Below are 17,614 nucleotides of genomic sequence, written 5' to 3'. Positions count from 1 at the left end.
GACCTGGTGTCCCAGAGCATCTTTAGTCAATGGCCCATTCAACAATGGTGACCTAATAGGCACTGCAGGGTCTCTACAGTCATCAGTTTGGATAATCCATACAGCCATTATCCAACCCGCTATATCCTAACTACAGGGTCATGGGTGTCTGCTGGAGCCAATCCCAGCCAACACTGGGTGCAAGGCAGGAAACAAACCCCAGGCAGGGTGCCAGCCCACTGCAGGGCACACACACACACCAAGCACACACTAGGGACAATTTAGGATCTCCAATGCACCTAACCTGCATGTCTTTGGACTGTGGGAGGAAACCGGAGTACTCGGAGGAAACCCACGCAGACATGGGGAGAACATGCAAACTCCACGCAGGGAGGACCCGGGATGCAAACCCAAGTCTCCTAACTGCGAGGCAGCAGCGCTACCACCGTGCCACCCAGTTTGGATAATGCCTTCTCCAATTGTGTCTGTCTTCACCTTTTCCAATTACACCCTGGCACAATATATTTTTGTTATTAGATAATCATTATTACGTGGTGTGCCTGTTTTGAATATTGTACCTATTGTGACAAAACGAGACTCCAGACATGAATAAGGTTTGGGGCAGCCACCTGTATAATATGTTACTGGCTGCAAAAATAAAGAATTGTAAGACCTTATAGTTTACAAGACTGAGTCCAAAACAGAACTGAAATCCAGAGGAGGGGAGAGAGGCTTTATAGGGAGTCTGGGGGAAGTGATGTCATCCTCAGGGCCGGGACCGGAAGTGACATGTTCTGAGCTGAGGCACCGGCTCCTGGTGGGATTTCCCGGGAAAGGTCTGCAGGAGACTTAAAAAGAGAGTCAGTGCACCCCGCCACCCTCGGGGTGGACGTGTTAACATTATTCTCTAAGCCCTTCAGCTGCCTCCTATTCGCATGTGTGAGACACTATATAAAAATTGCACTTTGTTTTTAGCTGTTTTGAAATATGTATGAATATATATTTTATATCACAGCTGCAGCTAGTGAATATAATTTTGTGGAACAAAAAAGTATGTTTATTCATTTACCTGTCTTGTATGCATCTATCTATCTATCTATCTATCTATCTATCTATCTATCTATCTATCTATCTATCTATCTATCTATCTATCTATCTATCTATCTATCTATCTATCTTTATTATATTTAATACGCTACCGTGGCTGTCTGTTTGTCTGTCCGGAATGTTATATCACCTGTAGCTCGCAAACCGTTTGAACTATTGACCTGAAATTTGGTACACATATACTACGTGATGTCTACTATCCACTTTCGGGGGGATGATTGACCTCCAAGGTTATTCCTCTTTTTATTTTATTTTATTGTAGAATCAACTCTCAGAAGTGGCCAGCAGGGTGGCCATGCGGTGCATGCATACGGGTGCCGTTTTCATCGCTACCACCTTTGCCATCACTTCCCCTACCTCTTCATATCTTAAATCATTCCTGAGGCAGATTGAAGACTTAAGTGTTAGCTCAAGTGAAAAATTAAAGAAAACGTAATAAGTAATTGCAACACAAACACTGACTTCATCAGTTTTAACACGAAAAGATGCAGATGAAAGACGAGAAGAAGTGGGCCGCTAGAGTGGAGAAAAGAAGATCTGCTCAGGAAGCAGCAAGCGCATCAACCTCTGAGCAAACGAATGGGAAATGTACAGAAAAAGAGAATGAAAAGTAGGAATGCTCAAGTCAAGTGTATTCTGCAGTGCGCAGTTACTGGTCTGTCTGTATTACAGTAAATGGTGCCCAGGCGCTTCACGACGTGATTGTTACTTTAACCGTTTACTCACAATCTGTATATTCATTGAACTGAAGTCCACACCAGTTAAATGACTTGTTTTGAATCACACACTGAGTAAAGGTTAAAGAAAGAATTGTAAACCTGTGCCTGTAATACCTGTGAACTACTGTGGCATCCCCTATGCAGAGGTGCTATATAAACTTTTATTTTTAGGTAGTGCTGGTTAGTGACTAAGGTACTAAAGTGTAAGCCACAAGTCTGTTATTTAAGTTCTTCATCTATGATCCTAAGTCAGTCCCCATACCAGTTCATTCAACCCCAATTCCAATTAAGTTGGTATGTTGTGTAAAACGTAAATAAAAACAGAATACAATGATTTGCAAATCCTTTTCAACCTATATTCAATTGAATACACTACAAAGACAAGATTTCGAATGTTCAAACTTATAAACTTTATTGTTGTTTTGCAAATCTTCACTCATTTTGAATTTGACGCCTGCAACACGTTCCAAAAAGCTGGGACGGGGCAGCAAAAGACTGGGAAAGTTGAAGTGAACAGGTTAATTGGAAACAGGTGTTTGTCATGAGGGCGGCTGCCTCGCAGTTAGGAGACCTGGGTTCGCTTCCCGGGTCCTCCCTGCGTGGAGTTTGCATGTTCTCCCCGTGTCTGTGTGGGTTTCCTCCGGGCGCTCCGGTTTCCTCCCACAATCCAATGACATGCAGGTTAGGTGGATTGGCGATTCTAAATTGGCCCTAGTGTGTGCTTGGTGTGTGGGTGTGTTTGTGTGTGTCCTGCGGTGGGTTGGCACCCTGCCCAGGATTGGTTCCTGCCTTGTGCCCTGTGTTGGCTGGGATTGGCTCCAGCAGACCCCCATGACCCTGTGTTCGGATTCAGCGGGTTGGAAAATGGATGGATGTTTGTCATGATTGGGTATAAAAGGAGCATCCCCAAAAGGCTCAGCTGTTCACAAGCAAGGATGGGGCGAGGTTCACCACTTTGTGAACAACTGTGTGGGCAAATAGTCCAGCAGTTTAATAACAACATTTCTCAACGTACAATTGCAAGGAATCTAGGGATTTCATCATCTACTGTCCATAATATCATCAAAAGATTCAGAGAATCTGGAGAAATCTCTGCACGTAAGCGGCAAGGCCGAATACCAACACTGGATGCCCGTGACTTTTGATCCCTCAGGTGGCACTGCATTAAAAACCAACATCATTCTGTAAAGGATATTACCACGTGGGCTCAGGAATACTTCAGAAAACCATTGTCAGTTAACACAGTTTGTCGCTACATCTGCAAGTACAAGTTAAAACTCTACCATGCAAAGCAAAAGCCATATATCAACAACACCCAGAAATGCCGCCGGCTTCTCTGGGCCCAAGCTCATCTGAGATGGACTGACGCAAAGTGGAAATGTGTGCTGTGGTCTGACGAGTCCACATTTCAGATTGTTTTTGGAAATCATGGACGTCGTGTCCTCTGGGCCAAAGAGGAAAAGGACCATCCAGATTGTTATCAGCGCAAAGTTCAAAAGCCAGCATCTGTGATGGTATGGGGGTGTGTTAGTGCCCATGGCATGGATAACTTGCACATCTGTGAAGGCACCATTAATGCTTGAAAGGTACATACAGGTTTTGGAGCAACATATGCTGCCATCCAAGCGATGTCTTTTTCAGGGATGGCCCTGCTTATTTTAGCAGGACAAGGCGAAGCCACATTCTGCATGTGTTACAACAGCGTGGCTTCGTAGTAAAAGAGTGGGGGTACTAGACTGGCCTGCCTGCAGTCCAGACCTGTCTCCCATTGAAAATGTGTGGCGCATTATGAAGCGCAAAATACGACAACGGAGACCCCAGACTGTTGAGTAACTGAAGTTGTACATCAAGCAAGAATGGGAAAGAAGTCCACCTACACAGCTTCAACAATTAGTGTCCTCAGTTCCCAAACGCTTATTGAGAGTTGTTAAAAGGAAAGGTGATATAACACAGTGGTAAACATGCTGCTGTCCCAGCTTTTTTGGAATGTGTTGCAGGCATCAAATTCAAAATGAGTGAAGATTTGCAAAACAACAATTAAGTTTATCAGTTTGAACATTCGATATCTTGTCTTTCTGGTGTATTCAATTGAATATAGGTTGAAAAGTATTTGCAAATCATTGTATTCTGTTTTTATTTACGTTTTACACAACGTCCCAACTTCATTGGAATTGGGGTTGTACTTGTAGTGTTAAGTTATTGGAAACTTTTTGCGATTTATATACTGTCTTTGATAAAGGTATTAGTTAAATAACAATAAATTAAGAAGAACAAAAGCAAAGGTTAGAATGATGTTGCATTTTGATTCTTTGCATTTGCAGAACAATCTCCATCATTACTGGACAGGGTTTACTGAAAAAATAACCAAGGAATACAAAATATTGGCAGTTTTAAAGAATTATTGATTCTTATTTGGCAATAGCATTGAAACTCTTGGATTGCGTACCTTCATTTGCACCTGGTGTAAGTGCAACAATCTGTCACTTAACATGAACACAATAAAAGAGATGATTGTTGACTTCCGGTAGGTCCATGTTACCCAGACCCCACTCTATAGTGAAGGTTTCATAGTGGAATTGGTCAAAAGCACCAGATTCCTTGGTATGCACCTGGCAGTTGACCTTACTTCATCAATTAATACAACTTCCATTGCCAAGAAGTCACAGCAGCATTTCCACTATCATTGGTGAGTAAGGAAGACATGGCCACCTCCCCAAATTTTCCCCACATTCTACAGGGGCACCATTGGAACTGCATTGTCTCGGACTGTAAGGTCCCACAACGTATAGTAAATGGTGCAGATAAAATCATTGGAACATCTCCGTCTTAATCAAGCGTTGTATCTGCAAAGCCGTCTGCATTGTGAAGGACAGCTCCCATCCTTCCAAATCTCTGTTTATCTCGCTTCCATTTGGCAGAAGGTACAGCCAAGGTATTTGTGCCAGGTTCTGGAACAGCTTCTACCCCTCGGCTGTCTGGGCTCTGTGCTGTCCTCAGATCTGCTCCTAGTAGTGAATCTTTACACAGGACATCCTTCACTACTGCTGTCTCTGTTATTATTTATATCAATAAATTATTTATTTCCATCTATTTGATTGTGTCACGGTCTATTCATTTGCCTACAATTTATTCTCTGATCTATTAGTATAGTGTAGCATATAGTTTACTAGAGTATATTTTGTTTCTATATTTTGTTTTGTTTAACTAGTCTTGTCTGGTCTTATGTTATATTATATATGTACTGTTTGCATACATTCTTCATCGTGGTCCATTTTGTCTCACTGTAAACTGCATCATTATATATGAACGGCATGTCAATAAAACCGCTAGGCTTGACTAACTGGCTCTTCGCACGTATCGCATATCCAGCTGAACTACGATTCCCATAATGCACCTCACATCCCGCTGTGTTTCCAGGAAGTTTTTTTTTCGCGGTTGCTAAGCAAGCTTGTAGGCTGCACTGTGGACTGAGAAGAGAATGCGTGAAGAGTAACTTCTGCTCTGCGTGGTGGGTACCGTTTTTTTTTGGACGATACATTTTTAAATGAACGTCCCATTTATGATTACGAGCATGGTTTCGTAGCCGCTGTGCTCATCGTTGTTTGCACCGTGCGTTCAGAACCTTGGCGTCCGCTAGCAACGTGAATTGGTGGCGTTCGCGCCCGCCTAGAAACCAAAAAGACGCATTAAAAGTACAGAAAGTATGACATGCTGCACTGATTTATAAAGGCATATAGCAGGCTGAGAGAGAAAGAGGGGAACGTGTCATGCCCACTTGCGTCCTGCACCACTTCGGTAGCTGGAAAAATCTTTCTTTACAAATTGTAACCCAATTGGCTGTTGAAATCGGAATATTTAATTTTCTTTAATTGTTGCCGTGCCAATAATTACGGGCACAAACAGTTTGAAGTTGCGATTCACTGGAGACTGTAAAAAGAATTTGTTTCAATAGAGTGGACATTGTGATGAACAGGCGTCCCGGACTTACGGGGTTGGTTCCTACCTTCTTAATGGGCTGTTGAACCCCGTGATGAAGTTCTAAGGTTGTCATTGGTTTGCTCCAGCCAGGAGGTGACAACCAGCAGCATTAAACAACCCCGCGTCCGTGCGCTGTATTATTAAATGTATGATCAACGCTTAAATAGCTAAGTCCTTCTCCACTTTAAGCCCATCGTGGATTAGGGGATCCACCAAACACAACTGTTAGTGCGTTCGCAGTAATCGTGACCACAAGGCTGTTTGATAAGCATTCTATGATTTTTGTCCAAAATGATGTTAATTTGGTGCGCCCACAAAACAGAAAAAAGGGCCCAGTGAGGCTGGAGCAAGCAGGTTGGATGTTTCCCTGAATACAGTTTGGACAGTTTTTAACGAGATAATTGTGACTGAGGAAAGATTTTAAGTTCCATTACTGGATGATTTGCATATACAGAGCTAGAGTGTATTCTCTGCGTGGCTGACGTCCTCTCCTTTTCTAAGACAGCAATTGAAAAATTCTTCTCCCACCTTACTTTTGAATTTTTGAAGGGAAGATTCTTTGAGATGGTTTAATATATTGTTGAGTTGCTGTGTGAGTCTTCAAGATTGATCAGTATTACCTCTTGATTAAAAGTAGGTGGGAGGTGAGGAAAATTGGGTAGGTTTATGAAAACAAAACTTCTAATTTGAAAGTAGTGGAAACATTGTATTGCTGGAAAGTTAAATTTAAAGTGTAATTGTTCATAAGATGCAAAAACATTATCTATATATAATTCTCTAAGTGTTTTAATACCGAACGTTTTGCAAAGATTAAGTACTGTGTGGGTTTGAGAAGGTTAAAAAAGGTGATTATTGTGTAGAGCAGGGGTTCTCAAAGTCGGTCCTGGGGGCCCACTGTGGCTTCGGGTTTTTGTTCCAACCAGATTCATAATCAGTGACAACACCTGACAACACTGATCTCATTTAATTAGCCGGTATTTTTTTCTCTTTTCTTATTCTACATTAAGAAAGCAACACAGCATGATTTTTACATTTATAAGACATTTCAGAATATTTCCATTTTTCCTAGAGATTTAAATGCTTAACTCCCTTTTGTTGATTTCATTATATTTTGCCCTTTCTCTGTGCAGTTTTTTCCTTTCATTGTATCTTAATAATGACAACCAGCAGAACAGACAGCTAGGCAGGCAACACTGAATAATCAAAGGCTGCAACTACTTTAGTGTTAGACTAACTAATTAGAAATTAATGAAGTAATTAAACAATTAGAACATCCGGCAAAAAGTAGAATGAATTGTAAAAGAAATACATTATTCCCATATAACTGCTTGGTGCATTTTAATATAGTGCCCTCCACAATTATTGGCACCCCTGGTTAAGATGTGTTCTTAGGCTTCTAATAAATTCTTTTTTTCCCCAAAAAATATAGGCTTACAACACAAAAAAGAGAAAAATCTGACCTTTAATTGAAGTACATTTATTCATTGGGAAAAAAATCCCACATTAAGACATAATTTTTTTACATGAAATCATGTGTGCCACAATTATTGGCACCCCTAACAATTCCTAGAAAATAAATGTAATTGAAGCATTTTTGTAATTTCTAGTTTAGTTTTTAAAGTTGATCAGAGTAAATTTGAATTTTAATTAGTAATTAATGACTCCCTGTGTCCCTGGGGTATAAATATGACATGACACAGAATCCTTATTGCTCTTAGCCATTCTTCAACATGGGAAAGACAACAGAACATGCCGTTCAAGTAAGGCAGATGTGTGTCGACCTTCATAAGTCAGGTAATGGCTACAAGAAAATAGCTACTCGTCTAAACCTGCCTGTATCTAAAGTCAGAGGAATAATAAAGAAGAGTAAAACAACGGGAACAGTTACAAACAAGGCTGGAAAGGACCCAAGTTTATCTTGCCACCACGCACAATGAGGAGGATGGTAAGAGAAGTAAAAAATTCCCCAAAGCTCACTGTTAGAAAACTGCACTGAAGAGTGGTGTCTTGGGGTCACAAAGTCTCTATGATAACCATAAGACACTACCTCCATACCAACAAGCTGTTTGGGGAGACATTGCAGGGAAAAAGCCTTTTCTCACCTCCAGTCACAAACGTAAACGTCTGGAGTTTGCTAAGCGGTACTGGGGCTTCAACTGGGACCGTGTACTTTGGTCAGATGAGACTAAAATTGAGCTTTTTGGCAACAAACATTCTAAGTGGGTCTGGCATGAGTCCAAGAATGAGTATGCAGAAAAGCACCTCATGCCCACTGTAAAGTATGGTGGAGGATCTGTGATGCTGTGGGACTGTTTCTCTTCCAAAGGCCCTGGGAACCTTGTCAGGGTGCATGGCTTAATGAACTCCTTGAAATACCAGGGCATTTTAAATCAAATTCTGGTGGCCTTTGCGAGAAAGCTGAAGATGGGTTGTCATTGGGTCTTCCAGCAGGATAATGACCCTAAACATATGGCAAAATCTACACAAAAATGGCTCAGCAGACACAAAATCAAGCTCCTCCCATGGCCATCTGAGTCCCCAGACCTCAACCCCATTGAAAACCTGTGGAGTGGGGTGAGCTGAAGAGAAGAGTGCATAAGAAAGAACCCAGGACTCTGGGCGATCTAGAAAGATTGTGCAAAGAGGAATGATCAAAAATCCCTTTCTCTGTAGCCTCCAACCTTGTGAAATGTTATAGGAGAAGATTAAGTGCTGTCTTGTTGGCAAAAGGGGGTTGTATAAAATATTAACAGTAGGGGTGCCAATAATTGTGGCACACATGATTTCATGTAAAAAATGTATTTCTTAATGTGGGATTTTTTTCCCACTGAATAAATGTACTTCAATTAAAGGTTGGATTTTTCTCTTTTTTTGTGTTGTGAGCCTATGTTTTTTGTGGGAAAAAAAAGAATTTATTAGAAGCCTAAGAACACATCTTAATCAGGGGTGCCAATAATTGTGGTGGGCGCTATATATATATATATATATATATATATATATATAAAACCAAACTTAGTTTTCTAATTTCTACATTTTCCCCAAAACACAGAATCTGGGAAAGTTCACTTAATTAGCCCAGGAGACCAATTAAAAACAGAATCTGATTGGCTGCAGGTTTTTGTTCCACAGTGGGCCCCCAGGATCCCTGAGAACCCCTGCTCTAGAGTGCTAAAAGGGGAGGTGAGTGGAGTTTGCCCCCCACTGGAGTCTACGAAATGTTGGAGAGCAGAAGCTTAAAGAGCTGAAGGTCTTTCAAAAACTACTGTTTAGTTCTGCTCTGCACTGTTTAGTAGTGCTCTACACCAGGGGTTCTCAGCTTTAGTCCTGGGGGCTCACTGTGGCTGCAGGTTTTTGCCCCAGCCAGCTTCAATTTTTAACTGGACTCCTGGGCTAATAAAGTGAATGTTATTTGCCAGATTCTGTGTTGTGGGAAAAATGTAGAAACTAGAAAACTAAGTTTGAAAAAAAAAAATATTAAAATGTACCAAACAGTTGTATGGGAATAATGTATTTTTTTTGTTATTAACAATATTTTCATCTTGATTTTCATTCTATTTTTTGCCGGTTGTTCTAATTGTTTAATTAATTCATTTTTTTCTAATTAGTGGGTCTAATGATGAAGTAGTTGCAGCCGTTCATGATTCAGTGTTGTTTGCCTGGGTGTCTGCTCTGCTGGTTGTCATTATTAACATACAATAAAGGGATCAAACTGCACAGAGAAAGGGCAAAGTATAATGAAATCAACAAAAGGAAAGTAAGCATTTAAATCTATAGCAAAAATGGAACAATATTCTTAAATGTCTTATAAATTTAAAACATGCTGTGGTGATTTCTTAATGTAGAATAAGAGAAGAGAAAAAAATGCCAGCTAATTAATTGAGATCAGTGTTGTCAGGTATTGTCACTGATTATGAATCTGATGGAATAAAAACCTGAAACCGCAGTGGGATCCCTGGACCGACGTTGAGAACCCCTGGTGTAGAGCAGGGATGTCAAACCCCGGTCCTGGAGGGCCACAGTTTCTGCAGGTTTTCATTCTAACCATCTTCTTAATTAGTGACCAGTTTTTGCTGTTAATTAACTTATTTTGCTTTAGTTTTAATTAACGTGACTCAGGCCCATTAGTTGTTTCTTTTTCCTTAATTTGCAGCCAAACAATAATGAAAAACAAAACAAGTCATCACATGGCCAGCTCATCTCTGCCCGTCAAACAATATCTGAAAAAGTGACGATCTTAGTAAGATTGATCTCTCAGCTCACCAAAACATTTTGTCTGTGTTCTTAGAAAAAAACAGAAAATCAACAGTTTTGGAAATGTCTGCTGTAGCAGAATGAGAGCAGCAACAAGCCATGGAATTAAATAATGGGCTTAATTAACAGCAAGAATTGGCTTCTCATTAAGAAACTGGTTGGAGTGAAATTGTTTGGAGTTTGAAGACCCAATTTAGCTTGTCATCTGTTGGCTTGTTTCACATCTCATTTCTGTTTTGCTGACATTTAATAAAGAAAAGTATCAATTCAGAGGACTGAATCCTTAAAAACAGGGCTATTGAAATGAAGGGAAAATAAATTAATTAGCAGTGAAAACTGGTCACTGATTAGGAAAAGGGTTAGGATGAAAACGTACAGCTACTGTGGCCCTCCAGGCCTGGAGTTTGACACCCCTGATGTAGAGGATCAACAGATAAAAGCTTGTCTGCCTTGAAGTGCACCCAGCATTGGTTCCACCTTCTGAGTGATTGGTGAACAACTGGATTATTCGTAACTTGACGATAATTAGTATTTACGGGGCTACAAAGCAGGAGATTTAAAAAAGTACAGGAAGATTTTATTTCCATTGCTGACCAGGCTGGTGTAAAATCATCAATTTGTGTCAAATTCCAGGTCTTTATACTTTGTATATTTGCCATCAAGTAAATCAGTGCCATGACTAACTGATTTTAATAGCCGATGCCACACTTAAACTTATCTTGTTTAACTGGAAGAATCCCAACTCACTTGCTATAAGTCAGGAGGTAACTGATATTCTATACTATTTGAAATAGGAAAAAAAAAATAAAATTCTTGCTTAGATGATATGTTCAAAACATTTTTAAAATATGGCAGATTTAATTAATAAATGTTAGATTATGTATCAGGGGAAAAGAACATTTTCCTTTTTTATTTCTAATTATTTTCTACTAATGCTCTTGGCTCTCCCCTCTTTCTGTCAGGTGGGGTTGAATTCTGTTTTGTTGGGTTTTTGCCTTTAATTTTTTTTCCTGATTTCATTTTTAACTTTCCAATGTTTTTTTTTTTTTTCTAGTTCGACTGAAATAGTTTGTTGTATGGCATAAGTTCATCTTGATTGTATGCAATGTTATTTTTTAGAAATAAAATTTATGTATAAAAATAAAAAAATAAAAAAGCTAAGTCACGCACCAGCCTGTGGGCATCTGAATTCAGCCTATTGTAAGGAATAAAGACTCATCCATTCATTATGCCAACCTGCTTATAACACAGCAGCAGGCTTGTCAAACTCAGTTCCTGGAGGTCTGCAATGGCTGCAGATTTTTGTACCAGCCACTGTTGTAATTAGTAACTAATTACTGAAGCTAAATTATCAAAATTCTTTTTGTCATAATTATAACTGACTTGCTTTACTAATGTGGCTCGAGCAGTCCTGGAGGCCCACCATTTTCATGTCAACCAGTTTCCTATTTAGCTGTTAATAAAACCTGTTATTTATTTCTGCGGGTTAATAGTCTTCTCATCATGCCACACCAGTCCTTTCCAAAACTGATTTTGTTTGCTGTGAGATCACCGTCCAGATATTTTGAGGCTCAGTATTTTTCAGACTTTATTTTTTTTTTTACTTTTCAGATATTTTATTGAGACACGGGTGCAATTGGTATCTAAGTTAGCCCATTTGTCTGTTAACTTGTTTTGCACTTCATTATAGTTTGGCTGCTTCTGAAAGAAAAAAATGGAAAAACTAAAATGCAAGTCATTTAAAATCAAGCCAACATAGTATGTTACTTTAGCATCAGTAAATGATTAGTAATGGAGCAAATGGCTGGAATAAAAGCAGCCACAGTGGCCCTCCTGGAAATGAGCTCGACACCACCACACAGTAGGGGCTCTGCAACATTTTGAAGTGGCAGTAAGCTCAAGGTAGGTTCCAGCCCTAAATGGGGCACGCCTTATACCATTAGTTACCTTGTACAGTGGAACCTCGGTTTGCAAGCATAATTCGTTCCGGAAACGTGCTTGCAGTCCAAAGCACTCGTATATCAAAGTGAATTTCCCCATAAGAAATAATGGAAACTCAGATCATTCATTCCACAACCCAAATCTATTCATATAAAAATGATTAATACAAAATATAAAGTAAAAATACATAAAACAAATTAACCAGCACTTTACCTTGTGAGTGAGTTTCTAAACTCTTGTGGGATTCCACCCAACAGAATGACATGCTGAAGAGCGTCCCAAAGCAATCGCAGTCTCCCAGCACTGTAGCAGTTTGCCGTAAAAGCTAATCCGAAAAGATCACGGACATGCTGTAAGCGCCTGACGTCGATGGGTGATACAAGGAACAAGGAACATTATAAATGCGCAGGGCAAAGTACTACTTGGCCACAACCCTGCCTGACTGCTGTGTCTGTGTATATGAGAGTGGCAGATCCCGCTACAATAAATAACTGCGCTGTTGCTGTTTCAAGCTGAATAAAGTTGGTGTTGCTAAAGTACTGAGACTCAGCTTTGTGTTTTGGGGTGCAAGACAGGGACTTGCACGTCACAGCACACACGCACACACACACACAGTCACAATGCTGTCGTAAACAATATACACTCGTACAGATGTTGACTATATGAGTGAGACACGCCGACTCAGACGGAGATTAGGAGATGATTGCCCACAATCGCGCAGCGAGAGAGAGAAGAACCATCAGCTCAGTTGTGATCACATGACGCTCAGCAGACAAAGCGTATACATACTACTCGTATTGCAAGACTTCGCTCGTTTATCAAGTCAAAATTTATTAAAAATTTTAGCTCATCTTGCAAAACACTTGTAAACCAAGTTACCTGCAAACCGAGGTTCCACTGTATTATGAAACCTGCTTGATCCAGTTCTGAGTGGTGGGATGCCATAGCCAATGCCAGCTGTATTGGAGTAGGGTCAAGAGCAAACTCTGAAAGGGCATGCTGGTCTACTAAGGGACCCTCTTGTACACTTTGCCACGCTTAGATGGGCTTTTGATAAAGTACGACTACTTAGTGTTTAGTATTCACTCTTAAGAATGGGGTACATCAGGTCAGACACTGTGTGAATAAGACGAAGTTCTGCAGTTTAAAATGTTCTTTTTTTATCCTGGTGTCAGAGGGTGATTACGTGTTGCATGTAAGTAGGAAATTGACTATACTGTGTCTATGTGACAAAACCAGAACAGCCACTGTTAGTACCAGCTGGATTGGCATTCAGGGTCCTGCTAAGTATTTACTGCCCAGGTTGTTTCTGACTCCTTGTTAGTCAGTGATGAGTTCAGAAAATGGATGGATTGAACACACTGGGAAGCAGACTGGTGTTCACCCATGTGGACTGTCCATTTTTAGTTTTGCATAAAAATGTACATTGATGGCTACAGTTGTACATGGTAATCCAATTGAAGCATTTTTTTGGAACTGAATTGGTCAAGCATGTTGAGAATGAATGGATTTTATTATGAGTTTATTAGGTTCTATTCAGGATTTTGTCCATGTAGTCCATCAATACAATCATCCTGTCTTTATTTTGCATACAGCTTTTCTCAACAAGTCTCATAACAAGTCATTTTTCAAAACCTGCTTTTTCTGCTGCTTGGTTTTTCGGCTTGAGACTGAAGTTCAGATATTTGCAATATAGCCAAATGTATGTGGACATCCCTCCAAATAATAAAGTTCAGGTGTTTCAGCTGTACCATTGTTAAAAGGTGCATAAATGAGCACATAGCCAAGTAATCTTCATGTAATCTCAATTGACAAGCATTGGTGGTAGAATGGGTCATACTGAAGAGCTCAGTGATTTTAAACATGGCACTGTCATAGGATGCCACCTTTGCCACAAGCCAGTTTATGACATTTCTGCCCTGCAAGATTTGCCACAGTCAACTGTAAGTGCTATTATTGTAAAGTAGAAGCATCAAGGTGCAACAACAGCTCAGCCACGAAGGGCTGCCGAGTGCTGAAGAACATTGCATGTAAAAATCACATATCATCTTTTGCATCACTCACAAGTTCCAGACTGCCTCTGGAAGCAACTGCAGCACAAGAACTGTGCTTCAGGAGCTTCATGAAATTGGTTTCATAAAGATCACTATGAGCCAAGTGACAGCTGATGTGTTGTAAAGCATGCTGCCATTGGACTTGGGAGCAGTGGAAATACAATATCTGGAGTGATGAATCACGCATCCCCTATCTTATAGTCAGATGGATGAATCTGGGTTTGGCAAATGCCATGAGAATGCTGCCTTCCGGACTGCATAGTGCCTACTTTAAATTTTAATTGCTGGAATTCTATGAGGAGGCAACAGAAGGATACGATCAAAGTGGAGCATATGATATTATTTATCTGGACTTTCAGAAAGCATTTGATAAGGTGCCACATGAGAGGTTGGGCATCAAATTAAAAGAAGTGGGAGTTCAGGGTGATGTTTTTAGATGGGTGCAGAATTGGCTCAGACACAGGAAGCACAGGGTAATGGTGCAAGGAACCTCATCAGAACTGGCCGATGTTAAGAGTGGTGTTCCACAGGCGTCAGTGCTAGGGCCGCTTCTATTTTTAATATATATAAATGATTTACTGTAGATAGGAATATAAGTAACAAGCTGGTTAAGTTTGCAGATGGTACCAAGATAGGTGGATTAGCAGATAATTTGGAATCCATTATATCATCACAGAAGGACTTGGATAGCATACAGGCTTGGGCAGATTTGTGGCAGATGAAATTTAATGTCAGTAAATGTAAAGAATTACACATAGGAAGTAAAAATCTTAGGTTTGAATACACAATGGGCGGTCGGAAAATTGAGAGTACACCTTATGAGAAGGATTTAGGAGTCATAGTATCTATCTGTCTATCTATCGATTTTTACAGCAGTACTCTTAAATTAAGTGAAATTTCCATACAGAATGATTTGAACAGTCTGTGAATAACAAATTATAGTAGTCAGTCCTACTACAAATAAATACATGAACTGATTTCTCCGTATCCTCCATATTTAGATATCTTCTTAATTTTTTTAAGTTTTGGATAGTTTTTGTAATGTGTTTTTTAAATGTCATGCTACTGTCTAAGATAACACCTAAGTTGCACACTGTTTCAGTGAAACTCCTATTTAGTTAAAAGAGACATGATATTGTGGCGGTATGGTGGGTGCAGCAACATGCTATCAGTGCATGCTCCCAATCCGCATCATTCCCCCAGTAACTAGTATTCTTATTTTTTTTTCTGTATGCAAAGACAAGTAATTCTCATTCATGCACTCTTTTAACGCATTGACACAATTCATTAAGGACAGTATTGGAAAAACATCACATAGTCATAAAGAAGGGTATAAGGTGAGTATTGTCTACATAGGAGTGAAAATGAATGTTATGTTTTCTAATAATCGTTCCTAATGGAAGCATATAACATTAAAACAATAAAGTCCGAGTACTGAACCTTGTGGGACACCATATTTAACTTCTCAATATGAAGGGAGAACGTTCTCATCACATTTCTGTATGCATTGAAATTAATTTGATAAATATGAGGCAAACCATACAGGTACAGTACCCGAGAGCCCCATGCAATTTTAGTGTATAATACTATAGAGCAGTGCTTCCTAAACTCGGTCCTGGGGACCCATTGTGGCTGCGGGTTTTTTCCTCCAACCAGATTCATAATTGGTGACAACACCTGATAGCACTGATCTCATTTAATTAGCTGATATTTGTTTTCTATTATTCTACAGTCAGAAAAGCACAGCAGCATGATTTTTATAAGACATCATAAAACATTTAGAAATATTTCTGTTTTTTCTATAGATTTAAATGCTTAACTCTCTTTTGTTGATTTCATTATATTTTGCCCTATCTCTATGCAGTTTTCCCCCCCTCGTTGTGCCTTATTAATGAAAATTTAAAACGAGCAGAGCAGACACCCAGGCAAACAACACTGAACAGTCAAAGGCTGCAACTACTTTTGCGTTAGACCCACTAATTAGTAAATAATGGATTAATTAAACAATTAGAACACCTAATAATAATAATTCTTTGCATTTACTGTGTATAGCTCTTTTCTCACTACTCAAAGCGCTCAGCAATTTCAGGTTAAGGGCTTTGCTCAAGGGCCCAACAGAGCAGAGTCCCTATTGGCATTTATGGGATTCGAACTGGCAACCTTCCAATTGCCAGTGCAGATCCCTAGCCTCAGAGCCACCACTCCGCCACCTAGAAAAGTAAAATGAAGAGCAAGATGAAAATATTGTTAAAAAGAAAAAAAATACATTATTCCCACATAACTGCTTGGTACATTTACTTTTTTTTTTTTTCCAAAGTTAGTTTTCTAATTTCTACATTGTTCCCCAAACACAGAACTTGGGAAATAACACATCACTTAATTAGCCCAGAAGTCCAATTAAAAACAGAAGCTGGTTAGAACAAAAACCGGCAGCCAAAACACAGTGGGTCCCCAGGACGGAGTTTGGGAAGCACTGGTATAGAGTGGTCAATGGTGTTGACGGTAGTGCTTAAATCTAACAACATAATTTCTTTCATCAGAGGATATTAGAATATTGTGTACAATATTAAAGATGCTAAGATTTGCACTGGGTGTGACGAAGATGTATAGGATTAGAAATGAGGACATTAGACGGTTAGCTCAAGTTGGACAGTTGGGAGACAAAGTCAGAGAGGTGAGATTGCATTGGTTTGGACATGTGCAGAGGAGAGATGCTGGGTATATTGGGAGAAGGGTTCTAAGGATAGAACTGCCAGGCAAGAGAAAAAGAGGAAGGCCAAAGAGAAGGTGAGAGAGGACATGCAGGTGATGGGTGTAACAGAACAAGATGCAGAGGACAGAAAGATATGGAAGAAGATGATCCACTGTGGCAACCCCTAACGGGAGCAGACGAAAGAAGAAGAAGTAGTGTACAATACATATTAGTGCCATTACTGTGACCTGTGTGAAAGCCAGACTGGAATTTCTCAAGTAAATTGTGATGTGTAAGGTGAGACTGAAGTTGCATGATGACTCCTTTTTCAAGTATTTTAGAAGAGAAAAATACATTTCAAATAGGTCTGTACTTGTTAAGAATATGTGGGACTAGTCTGATTTTTAATGCATCAGGCATGGTGCCAGTCAGTAATGAACTATTGATAATGCTAAGAATGTTCTCCCTAAGTGATTGTGGCTGTCCTCTATTTCTTACTCATTTTTCCCAAAGACATTCTGTCAGGATTATTGGTAGATGCAATCAGCCCTACTATAAACTAAGATGACACCAAGTAGATTGTTGCATATACTCCTAATTGAATCAAATGCATTGGAAATATTTTCTTTTTATTTGATTTACTTTTCTTAGATGCTTCCAGCAGTGCATCTTATTATCATAATCATAACTATCATTTTAGTTCTGCTTTTCCTGGTGAGATACATAACAGCAGCATGTTGTGCTGATGTCAACTAAAATAGTTTAAAATGAAAAATGTATTATTTTTTTTAAATGGCACAGTGGCTAATGCTGTTGTATGACAGCTTCAGAAGCTTTGTAAAGAATTTTAGCCCAGTAATCCTCAATAATGTCTTTGTCTGCCATCCCCACAT

The 17,614-nt window shown here is 39.6% G+C and overlaps 1 long non-coding RNA gene across 1 annotated transcript; it reads left to right on the top strand.

Annotated features, from left to right (window-relative positions):
* Positions 1 to 8,102: 8,102 nt before the first annotated feature.
* Positions 8,103 to 8,652, top strand: LOC127526811 (uncharacterized). The gene is made up of 2 exons (XR_007934249.1): positions 8,103 to 8,357; positions 8,494 to 8,652. It is a non-coding gene; the product is annotated as an uncharacterized LOC127526811 (long non-coding RNA).
* Positions 8,653 to 17,614: the final 8,962 nt, after the last annotated feature.

This window comes from Erpetoichthys calabaricus, chromosome 2 (genome assembly GCF_900747795.2).
Source record: "Erpetoichthys calabaricus chromosome 2, fErpCal1.3, whole genome shotgun sequence".
Lineage (NCBI taxonomy): Eukaryota > Metazoa > Chordata > Cladistia > Polypteriformes > Polypteridae > Erpetoichthys > Erpetoichthys calabaricus.
This window is presented reverse-complemented; position numbering and strand designations above follow the sequence as displayed.